The sequence below is a fragment of the Ctenocephalides felis genome, unplaced genomic scaffold (assembly GCF_003426905.1).
Source record: "Ctenocephalides felis isolate EL2017-DRISC unplaced genomic scaffold, ASM342690v1 CF-g0.4_SCAFFOLD_01170, whole genome shotgun sequence".
In the NCBI taxonomy this organism is placed as follows: Eukaryota; Metazoa; Arthropoda; class Insecta; order Siphonaptera; family Pulicidae; genus Ctenocephalides; species Ctenocephalides felis.
The window spans coordinates 38,342,584-38,359,669 of NW_020537324.1; the positions used below are offsets into that span (position 1 = coordinate 38,342,584).

The following is a 17,086-nucleotide window of genomic DNA, read 5'->3' on the forward strand; positions in this document are numbered from 1 at the left end:
TCAAGCTTACTAAGAAGTCAAGAGAGTAATAGGTCCACAGAAGTAAAAAAACGACAGAAGACGAAGTTATATCGGCAATTCTACCAAACTGGTGAACAAAATTTACATAATCACAAATTCAAGACGAGAAATAGGGATATCATGCATCATTTGAAGCAACTTCATGCAAATCAGAAGCTGCACATGAGACAAAAGGTAAAGGTTCCTCTGAACCAATGCGATAACAACTGCGTAAAAATAGGGATATATTATTTACATGAAACAAAATGAAGTATGCACAAATTTCTAAATATAATCTAAAATCCAAAATGGATTACAAAATCTGAAGAACAAATCTTTGGTGTGGGAATACGATATAAAATGTGATCTACAAATACATACTAACAAATCTAAATATGGAAGATTTAAAAAAATAAATAAAAATAGGATAGGAAATTATAAATATGTTATAAAGATTTTGAAAATAATGTGTTGAAATTTTTGGACTTTGTTTATTGCTATCAAAAATCTGTGTGCGGATGATTAATTAGATTTTTGGAAATTGCGAATACAACCATTTGGAAGATGAAAACCATCCATTATCAGGTCAATTTTAGTTTTCAATTTACACATTTTAATTCTCAAGTTATATTACTAAATTTTTCGGTTTAGTAGGTACGAATATTGAAGATTTACAATACTAGCTTCTATACTTCAAACAATTGATTTTAGCTAAGTTTACAAAAATGTAAAAGTTTTCGTAATTTTTATAAACTTTATTATTATAAACATAGGATAACCGACTGTTTGAATTGTTATTTATAGAAAACCGACGTAGTTAGTTAAATGAAATCATCACAACCGCCTACCTTGATGTTCTGATCGCTATTAAAGCAAAATAGTTTTTTAATTGTTGTGATGAGCTAAATCGTACTTCTCGTTAAAGAAACGAATGAAGAATAGTCACAACGTTACATTGCACCTTGATGGCACCTTGTGAGAAAAATAAATGTCCAGATGTTTTGATATTTATTCTATTCAGGGACTATTCAATTTTTTAACTTTTTGGCATACATTAAGAGTTTCGCAATAATTTGTTGGAGCTTTATTCCACTATTTTTCCATAGAATATGGTAAATTCTTGGTTAGAAGAGATCTTTTAAAATAGTTAAGGTTCGAAAGCTGTTCAGACTACTGTAAGACTTGAGAACTCTCTCTGACTAATAATTTTCAACAATTTTGAAACTTGGTGTTTTGACCGACTATGCACATCAAATTATCAGATATTTAATTAATATCTGAAGTTTTTAAAAATGAATACTAATTTTGTTACAACTTTGTTGGGTTCCGTGCCAAGATTTTTATTTTTTAAAGTTTACTCATAAGGTTTCAGCTAATTTCAAAATTTTCATAAAAAAAATGTTTTCAAAATTTTCAAAATTATACAAAGTTTTATACTTCAAATATGAATTTTAAATTTACAATTCAGTTTGAAAATGTATATATCTTAAATGCGTATGAAATATATCCTCATGGATTCATTGGGTACCTCTTCTAATGTAAACATTCTCAAGTGTTTTGAGCGGTAAGATCGTCACTGTATATTTTACGATAAAATATATAGTGATTATCATTATCTATTTGAAAATGTTTAAAGCAATTGTTATTATTCATTGATCAATATTTATTAACTTCCCGTAGGGCAAGTTATAGTAATCGCAAAAAAATCAAAAATGAAAATTTTTATATATCTTTACGTTTCAAAATCTTCTGAACATTTTGGCATACCTTAGAAAATATGGATGTATGTGTGTGTGTGCGTGTATGTATGTGTGTGCGGATACAAATTTGCGTGGACGATTTCGGGAACACGGATGAAGCGATTTGAATAATTCAAATTTATTTTAATGTCAAGGGTTATACAATTTTTTAGTCATTCTTTAGTGGATGTAAAAATGAATGATTTTTTGTTTATTTACGACTAAAACATGGACTTTCCAAATGTATCACACAAAAAATCATCGCCTGCCTTTGTGATTTATAGCATAATTTACACGTGTTGAAAATTGAAGTCTTTTAAAGGGTATAACAAATCCAGAAAGAATTAATAAATAGCATTCCCGGTAAAGGTACAATATCACATTGGTTTTTTCTACCCAAAATAATGGCTTTAATAATGTTGCCTATAATTTTTATATATTTGTACCATATTTCAACTGGCTTTTAGTAATTTTTATATCCAAATTACATTTTTCTCACTAATAAATTTATATACATTATTACTTAAGTTTATATTTGAAGTGAATTAATTTGTCAAATCCTGTTCACATGTGCTCTATTCAACCTACGATCAACAAAATTGCAGTAAATGGAGAGGAAAAAACCGTGTGTCGGAAATAGGCTAATCTTAATCTTAAGTTCAGAAGTAAAAACAATTTGCACTCCGTCACCACCCACCGGATTAATTGAATTATAACTCTTTTAATTCTGATTTTATCAATACTTGCAATACACTATTTTAAAGGTAATTAAATGAGCTACAACTGTCTCTATCATAAATTTTACCGTAACTTCTCTTATTTTGAAATGGCAAAGGATTGAAGGACTCGAAAGACACTCTGGTTGTACACTATCAATATTTGTGTAACAGAAAAATAATAAAAAGCAATAATAATTGGTCAGTAAAAGATCTTGAATTTTCATTTATATACCATTATACGTATCTTTTATTTTTTAAATAGATTTTTTTTCATGAAATCATGAGCTTTTTGGAAATCCTTTGCACTAAAATTATGGTATTTTCTAGAACCCGTCAAAATCTCTTAAACCAAGTTGATTCCAGAGGGAATACGATTATTTTTAATTTTGGTGGAAATGGCACTCAAAAACTATTTGATTTAAACGAAAAAAATATTGTATGCGTCTTTTATCTGCATGATAGCTCACTCATCTTACACGCAGATGTACTAATTTTAAAACTTATTTTGAGTACTATAAAACCCCATTTTTATATCTAGCCCAATATTGTTCCTAGAACAATTTATAGAACACCGATTTATTAGGATTTTGATTGATATAATTTTGTTCATTACATGATTTTCGTTTAAATGTATATTTTTAGAAATAATTGCAAAAAACGATGAAAAACGCAAAAAACAACAAATTTTCAGTAGCCAGTAACTTGAAAAGTAATTTCTTTTTTTGAAAAACATTATTAAACATTTTTCTATTCTAATTAGTTCTTTTATCGATATCCGACGTTAGTTTGAAAGAGATACAATTGAACCACTGAAAAGAGATGTCATCCCCCCGGGAAGTGGCAAATGATTCTAAATTATTATTATTTTTAAACTTGAGAGTAAGATGAACCTAATTCCAAATTTTTTTGCAAATTGAAGCACATTAAAAATATTCAGACCCAAAATGCTCCATTGTCTTGAGTAAATATTTCGTATCCAATGCCAAACATATGAATTTTAGACACAATGAAACTTCTAAATAATTGTTTGAATAAATAAATTATTTTTGTATCTTGATTTAGTAAAGTAAGGCAAAACACGACTGCATTTAAAAGTTAAAAAATAATAATCAGTCAAAGTGAATTGTAGGCTAAGTTTTATGCGCGAGACGCATGCGCAGACTGCATCATCTGTCAGATGTTGACTGTATCTTATACTAAATCTTATATTATTTTAATTTTTAGCACATCTCAGCTTCTTTTTGGCAATAATAAGGTAGACATTACATTTTCTTTATTTTTAATCATGAATTTATTATATTTTAATATTGCCTTAGCCTATAAGTGAATAGAAATGTTTGGCAAATGACAGTTGTCATTTGTTTTTACTGTCAAACCATGCCTTAAATATTTTAAAGGTCAAACAATGATAAGCGGTTTTTTATAATTTTTTCCATTTATTTCTAAAATCTAACTATATTTCTGTGAATCAAAACATTTTAGAAAATTTCCCGAACAAACTTCATCAGGAAGATTCATGAAAATCCGAATTATAGTTTAGGAGGATTAATGAAACTTACATTGTTACAGAAGAATTTTATATATAAGATATATATATATATATATATATATATATATATATATTTGTAATATTTTTGCAGCTCAACCGTCGAATTAAAAAAAATAAGATTAAATAACAAAATTATTTATTCCATTAAACGTTTTGATACTCGATGTGTGTCATTATTCAGTAATCTAAAAAAACATATAACATAAATGCACAGTTGATGATAAATATAAATAAAATTATATTATATTAACAAACGAGAAATAGAAGCAGCACATATTGCCCCCCTATATTTAATGTTATTGATAGCATTGCATTGTGGACACTAATCAAGGTTACAATTTACAACGCACGTGTAATGAAGGAGTGGGAGAGAATTGTGAGAGGCGAAAGAGGAAAGAAAAACAGAGAAGAAATATAACGAACGAAATATTCTAAAACTGTATTGAATTACTTTTCATGAAATTAATGATGACTTTGCAACCGTCATCAAGAGATGAGAGAAATTACGTTTGTTTACACAAGAAGTATTAAGGGATATAAGTAAAGGCTCAACTATCTTTCTAAGGTCACAATTTTTTTCAATGTAAAGGATGGAAGGATTTGACATGTTAAAAGTGTGGTTCAGGTTTATCATATGTTCAGAAAGCATCGTTTTGAATTGATTTGGGTTTCTAGAATTATATATATGTTGATTAACCCTCTTGTATATATATTGGAAACTTTCACCAATGTAACAACTATTGCAATCAATGCAATCTAACCTGTAAACAGAATCAGTAACCCTATCAGCGGGAGTTTTTGATTTAGGAGAAGAAACTAGCTGTAAGTGGAATTCTGTCTTAAGGCAATTAAGGCATCGTGCCTTAAGGCAAATTGCTGGAACTTCCCGTACCAAAAATTATTAATTTTTTAAAAGCGATTAACATTTTTGAAAAAAATGTACTTTGAAAAAATAAGATTTTTGAGAAACTATATATATGGACAAAAAATTACTTTTTTTTGAAAAAAAAAAAAAAAAAAAAAAAAAAAAAATTTTTTTTTTTTGAAAAAAAAAATTTTTTTCTTTATTTTGACTAAACAAATATTGTGGAAGATCTGAACTTTTTTTTTCAAAGCAATCGTACTGATTTAACTGCATAGGGACAAAATATAAAGCGCGTAAGCGCCGCGTCGCTGTCTAACGCATAAGCATTGGTACGGAACCCATAGGAATGTTAATAAAATGTATACTTATTGTTAAAATCTCTATAAAATATCTGATAATTTGATGTGCATATGTCTAATGATCATTTTTGACCGCAAATGGCTAATTTTTTTACTTTTTCCTCCATATCTCCGAAACCGCTAAACCTACCTTTATAAAATTTTATCGATTCTTCATCTTGTCAATACAAGTGAAATGTTTTTTTGAATTATTTAAATCGGACGCTCCGTTCTCTTAAAAACTGAGTTACCGTTTTCGGCACTTTTTGCCCCGTATCTTCGGAACGGCTAGACCTGCCTTCGCCTAAAACTAATCAGCACGTCTCCTTATCAATACGAATCGAATGTTTTTTGAATTATTCAAATCGGTTGATCCGTGTTCCCGAAATCGTCGACGAAAAATTGTATCCGCACATACATACACACACGTACATACATACACACACACATACACACACACATACACACACACACACACATACATCCATTTTTTCTAAGGTATGCCAAAATGTTCAGAAACCTTTGAAACGTAAAGATATATAAAAATTTTCATTTTCGATTTTTTTGCGATTACTATAACTTGCCCTACGGGAAGTTAAAAAGGCAACTGAAAGTGTTGTCAAAACTGAAAGCCAAAAGAAAATCTTCAGCGGCAAATAACTTTTTTAAAAAATAAGAAAAATTGTAATCTGTAATAAAACAAACGTAGTTTGTAAGATATTAATCACAACAGCTCATAGAACCCATAAGTTCTGATTGCTGTTCAAATAAAAAAAAATGATCTGAATAGCAAAGTTAAAATAATTTATTTCAAGTACATAGAACTTTAGATTTTTTTAAATTTAGTACTTTGTATATTATTGAATATTAAAATTCAAATCATTTTCCATATAAAAAAAATATTAAAAAATTAGTATTTTCATTCAAACACTTTTTTTGAAAATTTTGAAAACGCTAGATCTGCCTTACCGAAAAACAAATGCTTTTTGAATTATTTGGATGATCTGCTTTCTCAAAAAATGCGACTTTGCGCACGGTTAATTCAATTAAATTCAACACGTCCCCCCTCAATGCGAATTGTTTGTTCTTTGAATCATTGTAATCGGATGCTCTGTTCTCTCAAAACTGCTATTTTTGCATTGTTTTATGTTTTAAATGTTTTTCATCATGTCTCTAATCTAAACAACTATACAGCGTGATCTCTTTGAAAACAAATTCCAAATTTTCGAAAATTTTGTTAAAAAATATTTTTCAAGTTTTAAAAAAAAATCAATTTTTTTAAATGTTTTCATAATTTTCAAAAAAAATTAAGGTTTTAAAGGTTTAAATTAAGTTACGTTTAGTTTTAGCAATTTGCCTTAAGGAACGATGCCAAGCACCACTAGTTAACTTCCCGTAGGGCAAGTTATAGTAATCGCAAAAAAATCGAAAATGAAAATTTTTATATATCTTTACGTTTCAGAGGTTTCTGAACATTTTGGCATACCTTTAGAAAAAGTGGATGTATGTGTGTGTGTGTGTGTGCATGTACGTGTGTGTATGTATGTGCGGATACAAATTTTCGTCGACGATTTCGGGAACACGGATCAACCGATTTGAATAATTCAAAAAGCATTCGATTCGTATTGATAAGGAGACGTGCTGATTAGTTTTTCGCGAAGGCAGGTCCAGCCGTTCCAAAGATACGGGGCAAAAAGTGCCGAAAACGGTAACTCAGTTTTTAAGAGAACGGTGCGTCCGATTTTAATAATTCAAAAAACATTTGACTTGTACTGAAGAATTGATCAAATTTTCATGAGGGCAGGTCTAGCGGTTTCGGAGATCTAACGAAAAAAGTAAAAAAAATGCCATTTAGCGGTCAAAAATGATCATTAGACATATGCACATCAAATTATCTGATATTTTATAGAGATTTTAACAATAAGTATAAATTTTGTTTGCATTCCTATGGGTTCCGTACCAATGTTTATTCGTTAGACGGCGTTTGTCTCTATGCAGTTAAAGCAGTACGATTGCTTTGAAAAAAAGTTCAGATGTTCCAAAATATGCCAAAATAAAGAAAACATTATTTTTTCAAAAAAAATTTTTTTTTTTTAATTTTTATTTGAAAAAAAATTTTTTTTCAAAAATAAATAATTTTTTGTCCAATTTATAGTTTTTCAAAAATCTTATTTTTTCGAAGTAAATTTTTTTTACAAATGTCAATCGTTTCTAAAAAAAAATATTTTGGTACGGGAAGTTCCAGCAATTTGCCTTAAGGCACGATGCCTTAATTGCCTTAAGACAGAATTTCACTTACAGCTAGTCTAGTTTCGATTTTGCCCCAATCAAATCCTGACTACGCCCATGATATGTTGTAGGTGAGACGATTGTATTTTAGATTCTTACCTCTCATGTATGAAGTCGTCATTGGAATTCGAGCGACTCAATGACTCGACATTCCGCGTAAAGCGTTTAGTGCTGTCACTCCACATTAATATTTTTTATCTTATAGGACACTTCAATCGTAGATAATTTATCATGTTGTTTAACAATTTATTTATATCACTCAATGACTATACTATTACCTGGTGTTATACTTTACATTACTTAAGTATGATTATATGAACTAAATTAATTAGGAAAGTTATTTTGAATTGTTTCTAATTTTGAGTAAATATCCTATTAGTATTTGAACTTACTTATTTTTGGTTAAAGAAAAATAACTTTAAATATTTCACATAATATCTTATACCCTATGGAATCTTTTAGCAATGCACATTTTATGATAACATATTATTATTGCGGTAATAAAAATAATTTTATGATTTTTATTAACTTCATAATTATCTTGATTAATTAATTTTATGATATTTGTATTACTATAAAAATCAAAAATAATATTAAAAATATTATATTAATAATATTAATCATTCATTGTTACTTTAAATAATATTTATTGTTAATAATGAATATTATTTTTATTTATAATTATATTAAATAATATTAATTATTCATTGTAATTTTTTCCAGACATTATTAACTTCCCGTTGGGTAAGTTATAGTAAAAGCAATAAAATCTTACCTTTCTGAACATCTCTATGCATGCCTTTGAAAAAAATGGTGTATATGTATGTGTGTTGTATGTATGCGTGTATGTGCGGATACAATATATTTGTGAACGACTGTTTTGAGAGAACAGTTTTAGCGATTTGAATGATGCAAAAGACATTTTATTGATAAATGAACGTGCTGATTACTTTTTGAGGTAGGACCTGCCGTTTCGAAGATACGAGGCAAAAAGTTAAAAAAATGTTAATTCAGTTTTTGAGAGGACGGATCGTCTAATTTGGACAGAGTGTAAAAATTTATTAAATTTTTGGAAAGGCAGATTCAGCGGTTTCATAGATTCGATAAGGAAAAGGTAAAAAAATGGCATTTGGCGCCCAAAAATGACCATTAGACATAATAAGTCCGCATGATTATTCCTATTTGGATTTTGAATTTTGAATAATTCGTAGTTGAAATGCGGACTTTAGTACTTCCATAAACTTACAATTAGTGTGATTAGTGGAAATATTAAAGTATTACAAAAAATTAAAATATTACACATCAAATTATCAGATATTTTATAGAGATTTTCATAATAAGTTCAAATTTTGTTTGCATTTCTATGAGTTTCGTACTAATGTTTAATCTATTTTTTCAAGGTTTTTTAAAATTTTTAATTTTTGATGCGGAAGTTCCAGCAATTTGTCTTAAGGTACGACACCATACACTACTAGATATTATATTAAATTAAAATTAAACTAGTGGTGTATGGCATCGTGCCTAGAGACAAATTGCTGAAACTTTCCGTACCGAATTAAAATTTTGAAAATCCGAATTATTTTAGATATACAAAAAAAATTTTACCGGAAATTCGGAAAAACTGAATTTTTTTGCATATTTCCGTATCTCCGAAACGGCTGGACATCATTTGCCAAAAACTAATCAGAACATCTCCCTGCGTGCGCCCGAAAACGTGGACGCAAAATTGTATCCATACATACATAGACACACACACACATCCAGTGGCGCCGGAAGCAAATTTTTGATGGGTGGGCTCGCTTTTTTTGTTGATAAGCCAGTGGGTTCGTTTTTTTTAGACATATTAGTTCATATCATATTTTGAGATTCTGAGTCATAATCATATTTTGCGGGAAGTTAATTAGTTTAAAGAAGGTTAATTTTTTTTGGAACTTTGTAAAAAAATAGATTTTTGAGATTTTTAATGTTTTTGAAAAAAATGTCTTGGACATTTTCGACACATTTAAACAAATTGAATTTTTTATACTTTGTAATATTTTGGAAATATTTAACTTCTTTTCAAATCAATTGCGATACGTTAACTGCGTAGAAACATTGGTACAGAACTCATAAAAATGTATACAAAATTTATTCTTTTTATTAAAATATCTATAAAATTTGTGATAAACTATTGTGCATATGTCTAATGACCATTTTTGTCGGCCAAATGGCTTTTTTTTATTGGATCTACGAAACCGTAGACCCGCCTTCCTAAAAAGTTATCAGTTCTTTACTTCGTCAATACAAATAAAATTAAATTGTAACCGCACATATCTACACACACATACATTCAGAAACCTTTGAAATGTGAAGAATAAATATGTAATAATGTAAAAATAGTCATTTTGTATTTTTAACTTCCCGTAGGGTAAGTTATTGTAATGGGCCGAAAATCGAAATTGAAAATTTTTATATTTCTCGACGTTTTGAAGGTTTCTGAACATTTTGGCATACCTTAGAAAAAATGGATGTGTGTGTGTGTGTATGTATGTATGGATACGAATTTCCAGTCACATTTTCAGGCGCACGAATCAACCAATTTGAATGGTTCAAAAAACATTCGTTTCCTATTGATAGGGAGAAGAGCTGATTAGTTTTTGGCAAAGGCAGGTCCGGCGGTTTCGGAGATACGGAGCAAAGAGTGCAGCAAATAGAAATCGAGTTTTTGAGAGAACGGAGTATCCGATTAGAATGATCTAAAAAACATTCAATTAGTAATGATTGAGAGAAGTGTTTATTCGTTTTTGGCAAAGGCAGGTCCAGCATCACCATACGCGTGCATACAGATTTTGTTTGTGTAAATGTTGTCTATATACGTATGCGTATACATCGAGCGTTGTTTCTTATTACGCTCCACACTTCTCCCGTATTCAGTGTGTACAATCTGCCCAACCAAAGCAACGTATTATGTGCCTTTCGTCTTGAATAAGGCTTGCATTCGCCATTAGCATCGGCAGTCGAAGCGACAGAAGCCGAGCCGCGCTAGCCGAAGCTCGAACTCGAAGCGTCGTGTGTAAACGTTTATTTGCCATTGCCAGATCCGCTTTGCTCATTTCATTGGGTTATATTGTGCAGTCAGTACTGAAGTTTTCGTTACGCCACGTATTTCCATTTGAAATATTTTCCCTTCGTGGTTACATACAGGGGTCGAACTCGAACGATTTCTACAGTACGAACGCGGTTCCCACAAATATACACGTGAGTAGAAGTGTATCCGAACCTAGCGACAGGTGTTAGTGAATCCTCATTGTCAGTATGTTTGTTTGTGCTGCTCTTGTAGACTGTGACCGGCATACCATTCCTATTACGTTGCAAAGTTGCTTTCCATCATGAGAAACTTCAAAAATGCACGTGCAACATTATAATAACATTGTGTAGGATACTAAATTAGTGATTATTAATTGTGAAGTGACTTGCTTCAGTGTTGTTCCAAGGATCACCTTGTTAATTACTGACAAATTGTTTAATTGTGTGAGAGTTCTATATCAATTTATATTGGCTTTTGTGAAAGTGTATGAGTTGTGCAAAAACAATCAAACTCATGTTATAATTTTAATATGAAAAGACTATTTGAATAGTTGTAAGTATTTTATGTACAAGTATATATTGAAACTAGTTCAGGTGAAAAGTATTCCGCGTCATTTTATAATTACTAAATATTCTGTGCATATAACATTTTAGCATATCTTTATGTTTCAGAGGTTTTTCAACATTTTGGTTTGGTTTTCCTTAGAAAAAATCGATGCATGTGTGTGTGTGTGTTTGTAAGTGTCAGTTTTGTGTGGATACAATTTTTCGAATTTAATTATTCGAAAATCATTCGATTCCTAGTAATGGATAAGTAATTAGTTTTTGGCAAAGTAAGGTTCATCCATTTCGAATAGTTATATATATTAATAATTACTACTCATTTTCATTTCGACGCATAGGCTATTTTAGTCATATCAATATGTTTGGTCAGCCCACCCATCAATTTCAAATTATATGGGCTAATATCTCTAATAATAAAAAAAAAAACGAGAACACTGGCTGTCTATCTAAAAAAAAAAAAAACGAGCCCACCCATCAAAAATTTGGTTCCGACGCCACTGGCATCATGCCTTGAGGCAAATTGCTGGAACTTTCAGTACCGAAAATAAAAATTTTTAAATAAGCTTCAAATTTTTTTGAAAACTTAAAAAAACACAATTTTGAGAACTTTTTGAAATTTTTGATAAAATGACTTTTTGTATTTTTATTTTATTTTTATTGTTTTAAACTTTTTTTTCAAAGCAATCGCGCTACGTAAGCTGCGTAGATAATTTGATATGTAGATAATTTGACGTCTAATGATTATTTTTTACTAGTAAATGGCATATTATTTTACTTTTTTCATTGGATCTTCGAAATCGCTAGCGCTACCTACCAAAAAATGTATCAATTCTTCATTTATTCAAAACAAATAATGCTTTTTGAATCATTTATTACATCGGATGCTCCGTTCTATTAAAAACTGAATTGTCGTTTTTATCACTTTTTGCCCCGCCACCTCAAAACTCCTCATGCGTACGAAACGAACGTTTTTAAATTACCCAAATCGGTTGATCCGTGCTCCCGAAATCATCGACGAAAATTTGTATCTGAACACATATATCCATTTTTCTAATTATAAGGTAATGTTGATTGCTAAAATGTTCAGAACAGTTAATTTTCGTTTTTTGTGATTAGTATAACTTACCCTGCGCGTAAGGTAAAAAACTCAAGCTAAATTACTAATTTTGTATAAATTATTTTATTGTATTAGAGCATTTGTTGATTACTTGTTATAAAACTATCGAATTTGTTGATTATTTATTATGAAACTATCGAAGTACAACCAATTTAGAAAAGTGAGCATATATATTTTGTATATAATATATTGTGTATGTATCAATTATGATATCATATATGCCATATGTTTGTTCAATATCGCTATCTTATCATTTGTTATTAAGATCGGAATATGTGAAACAGTTACTGCGTTTGTATTTACGTGTATTTTATGCGTCGGTAGGTGTGCGGTGTGGCTGTGTGGTTGTGTGGCTGTGTCGCTGTGTGGCCGTGTGGCTGTATGTGCGGCTGTGTGGTTGTGTCGCGTCCGGGTTTGTGCCATTCGCATTAGTATAGGTTTTTCTTCAATGCATTGAACCGTAACTATGCGTTAACGGTACGGGTACGGCAAACAGAAAACATTTCTGCACTATATGTGTACTGATTTCAAGGGGACAATATGAAATTATATACATACGTGCATTTATACCTATTAGGAAATTACCTCAACCGTCGGTATTACTTTGTGTGTCTCACAGACATTACAACGAATTTTTTCGTTTCGTTACGTCTCCTTAACTAGTGGGGCGTATGGCATCGTGCCTTAAGGCAAATTGCTGGAACTTCCCGTACCAACAATTATTATTTTTTTAAAAAGATTAACATTGTTGAAAAAAAATTACTTTGAACAAATTAGATTTTTGAGAAACTATAAATTTGACAAAAAATTACTTTCTTTTCAAAAAAAATTTTTTTTTCTTTATTTTGACATATCTTGGAAATTCTGAACTTTTTTTCTAAGCAATCGTACTGCTTTAACTGCATAGAGACGAAATGTCAAAGCACGTTAGCGCAGCGTCGCTGTCTGACGGATAAACATTGGTACGGAACCCATAGGAATGTGAACAAAAATATGTGATAATTTGATGTGCATATGTCTAATGATCATTTTTGACCGCCAAATGGCATTTTTTTTTTACTTTTTTCACTAGGTCTTCGAAACCGCTAGACCTGCCTTCATGAAAATTTGATCAATTCTTCATCTTGTCAATACAAGTAAAATGTTTTTTAAAATATTAAAATCGTACGCTCCGTTCTCTTAAAAACCGAGTTATTATTTTTGACACATTTTGCCCCGTATCTTTGAAATGGCTAGACCTACCATTGTCAAAAACTAATCAGCACGTCTCCTTATCAATACGAATCGAATGTTTTTTGAATTATTCAAATCGCTTCATCCGTGTTCCCGAAAATTTGTATCCGCATACACATACATACACGCACACACACATACATCCATTTTTTCTAACAAGGAGAACCCGCGCATTGCTCGTCTGGGATTTTGATGAAATTTGGCACAATGGTAGATTTCATGCCCAAACTGACTCTGGTAAAATATTAGAGGCCTATGAAAAGCGGTTTAATTATAAAAATTAATTAAAGTTTGCATTTAAGCAGCGCACTGTACACCATCGGTACACATAGCATGGAGCGTTCTTTTTTATCAGCGGGAGATTGTCCGAGTGGTAACGTCGGCGAATTGTAATTTTTGCGTCTATGGTCGAGAGTTCGAATCCGACTTAAGGTTTTTATTTTTTTTTACTATTTTCATTTCATATTTATAACTGCATGAGTTAATAAAATTAAAATTAATTCAAATTTTAAATTGATTTTATATTTTTCATTAAATTCTATAATAAAGTCCCCTTTTACGTGTATATAAATTTGATGTGATACCAGAAAAATTGATGTAAAACATTATAATTTCATATTAATAACAACAATAATAAGAGTGGAAAAAAAATATAATTTCTTTGCATATAAACGCTAATATAAGTTCTACAATTGACTGGATGATACTTATCGCAAAGACCAGATAAACATAAAATAGCTCGCAGCTTATTTCTCCACACAGGTAAAGTTTGTTTATTTAGAAAATAGAAATTGTTGTCAAATCAGACAACAAGAAAAACAATTAACTAAAAAGAAAAAAAATTCGAGATACATTCTCTGATTAATCATCAGTTATCTGTGTATTTTTCAAAAGATGATCCAATACGATTGGTTTGCAAGCATATTGGCAAGTATTAGAATTTTTTAAGAAACCATCGCTAGTGCAAAATCTTTATGCAACACTGCCTAAATTTTTTAAAATGTCCTCACTGAAAAATTTATTTTTTTGTTTGTTGTATTGTTAAGTATCATCCAGTCAATTGTAGAACTTATATTAGCGTTTATATGCAAAGAAATTATATTTTTTTTTCACTCTTATTATTGTTGTTATTAATATGAAATTATAATGTTTTACATCAATTTTTCTGGTATCACATCAAATTTATATACACGTAAAAGGGGACTTTATTATAGAATTTAATGAAAAATATAAAATCAATTTAAAATTTGAATTAATTTTAATTTTATTAACTCATGCAGTTATAAATATGAAATGAAAATAGTAAAAAAAAATAAAAACCATAAGTCGGATTCGAACTCTCGACCATAGACGCAAAAATTACAATTTGCCGACGTTACCACTCGGACAATCTCCCGCTGATAAGAAAGAACGCTCCATGCTATGTGTACCGATGGTGTACAGTGCGCTGCTTAAATGCAAACTTTAATTAATTTTTATAATTAAACCGCTTTTCATAGGCCTCTAATATTTTACCAGAGTCAGTTTGGGCATGAAATCTACCATTGTGCCAAATTTCATCAAAATCCCAGACGAGCAATGCGCGTGTTCTCCTTGTAAGGTATGCCAAAATATTCAGAAACCTCTGAAACGTAAAGATATATAAAAATTTTCATTTTCGATTTTTTTGCGATTACTATAGCTTGCCCTACGGAAAGTTAAAAATTTGAATATTTTTTGAATTACTGTAATCGGTTGCTTCGTGTTTCCGAAATTGTCGACGAAAAATTGTATCCGCACATACATTTGTACACATACACACACATACATCCATTTTTTCTAAGGTATACCAAAATGTTCAGAAGGCTTTGAGCCATATAGAAAGTTAATGATTAAAAAAACTATTTATTTCTCTTCAATTTTCTACGTCTATTAACTTCCCGTAGGGTAAGTTATAGTAATGGGCCGAAAATCGAAATTGAAAATTTCTCGACGTTTTGAAGGTTTCTGAACATTTTGACATACCTCAGAAAAAATAAATGTGTGTGTGTATGTATGTATGGTTACAATTTTTCGGTCACGTTTTCGGGCGCACGGATCAACCGATTTAAATGGTTCAAAAAACATTCGATTCCTATTGATAGGTAGATGTGCTGATTAGTTTTTGGCAAAGGCAGGTCCAGCCGGTTAGGAGATAAGGAGCAAAGAGTGCAGAAAATAGAAATCGAGTTTTTGAGGATGATCCCAAAAACATTCAATTCGTAATGACGGGGACAAGTGGTTATTAGTTTTTGGCAAAGGCAGGTCCAGCCATTTCGAAGATACAGAGCGAAATGTGCAAAAAACGGCAGTTTATGAGAGAACTAAGCGTCTGATTTAAATGCTTCAAAGAACTTTGTGCTTGTTTCAACAAAATAATTGATTTTGTTTCAAATTTTTGTATATCGAAAATAATTCAGATTTTATTTTTAATTCTGACTAAAGTTCTAATATACTTCAAACAAATAATTTCAACTTTGCAATTCAGTTAAGGGGGGCGATACATGTAACAAGAAAAAAAAAATCGATTTTTTTTTCTTTCATAAATCGTTACAATAACATCTCAAAAATATGCCTGTAAATATTCAGAACAAAATTATCATTATTTATACAATAAAAACTCATTTAAGTGCCACGCCTCAACTCGACGCTTGAGTGCTATTGTACTCTTATCTGTTTCTGTGTCAAAACTTTAAACGCGTTTTTCTCAAAACGACATTTTTGAAATTTGCGGGCGGGATAACTCAAAAAGTTCTCAACCGATTCCAATGAAATTTTGCACACATCTACTTTACAGTAATAGCTTCTAGTTAAACCTCAAACATTCCAAATTTTTTTTCAAAAATTAACCCTTTTACCAAAAAAAACATTGAAAAAAAGGTGAAAAATCGAACTTTTTTTTTCTAAGGTGTGCTAATTTACGATTTTGTGACTTTTTTAAATTTTTTTTTGGTTTAACTAGAAGATATATGTTTCATGAACACGTACAAACTAATTTTTTTAAATTCAGATCACCGTACAAAAAGTGAGAACGCCCGCAAATTGATGGCGTTTTCTGAGAGGGTCTTGGCAGATTTATTTTTACGGCAGCCATTTAAAAAAAAAAAAAAAAAATTTTTTTTGTGTATTTTAATATATAATAAATAACCCTAAAAAAGTTCAAAAAGATTCAATCATTCCTTCCCAGTTTAAAAAGTCCTCAAAAAATGGTAAAAATTAAGGCGATTACATGTATCGCCCCCCTTAATATAATTCTTATAAATATTCGACAATGTTACAATATTTATAATAATCTATTTGAAAACATTCAATATTCCTCGAACATTTCGTTACGGTACGGGAAGTTCCAGCAATTTGCCTTAAGGTACGATGCCACACACCCCACTAGTTTTTATTTTATTTTGTTTCTGATTAATATATCAACGACTAATTTAAAGTCAATATTTTAAGTATTCACATCCTTGTAACCCGACTCAAATAACAAACAAATTTTTGACTCAAGTGGTTTATCTTCATATTCAAAATAATTAGTTTGTTACAAGATCGCATTCCTCTAACATCGAAAGAATAAATATACTTTTACTTTACG

General features: G+C 30.2%; 1 protein-coding gene across 4 annotated transcripts in view; it reads left to right on the forward strand.

Annotated features, from left to right (window-relative positions):
- Positions 1-10,440: 10,440 nt before the first annotated feature.
- LOC113368304 (afadin) overlaps positions 10,441-17,086 on the forward strand; it is a 95,836-nt gene continuing 89,190 nt past the window's right edge. For 3 of the 4 annotated variants that reach the window (XM_026609852.1, XM_026609855.1, XM_026609854.1), the window contains exon 1: positions 10,441-11,118. The gene's annotated coding sequence lies outside the window, so the exon portion shown is untranslated. The remainder of the gene's footprint in view (positions 11,119-17,086) is intronic. The other variant, XM_026609853.1, reaches the window with a different exon arrangement.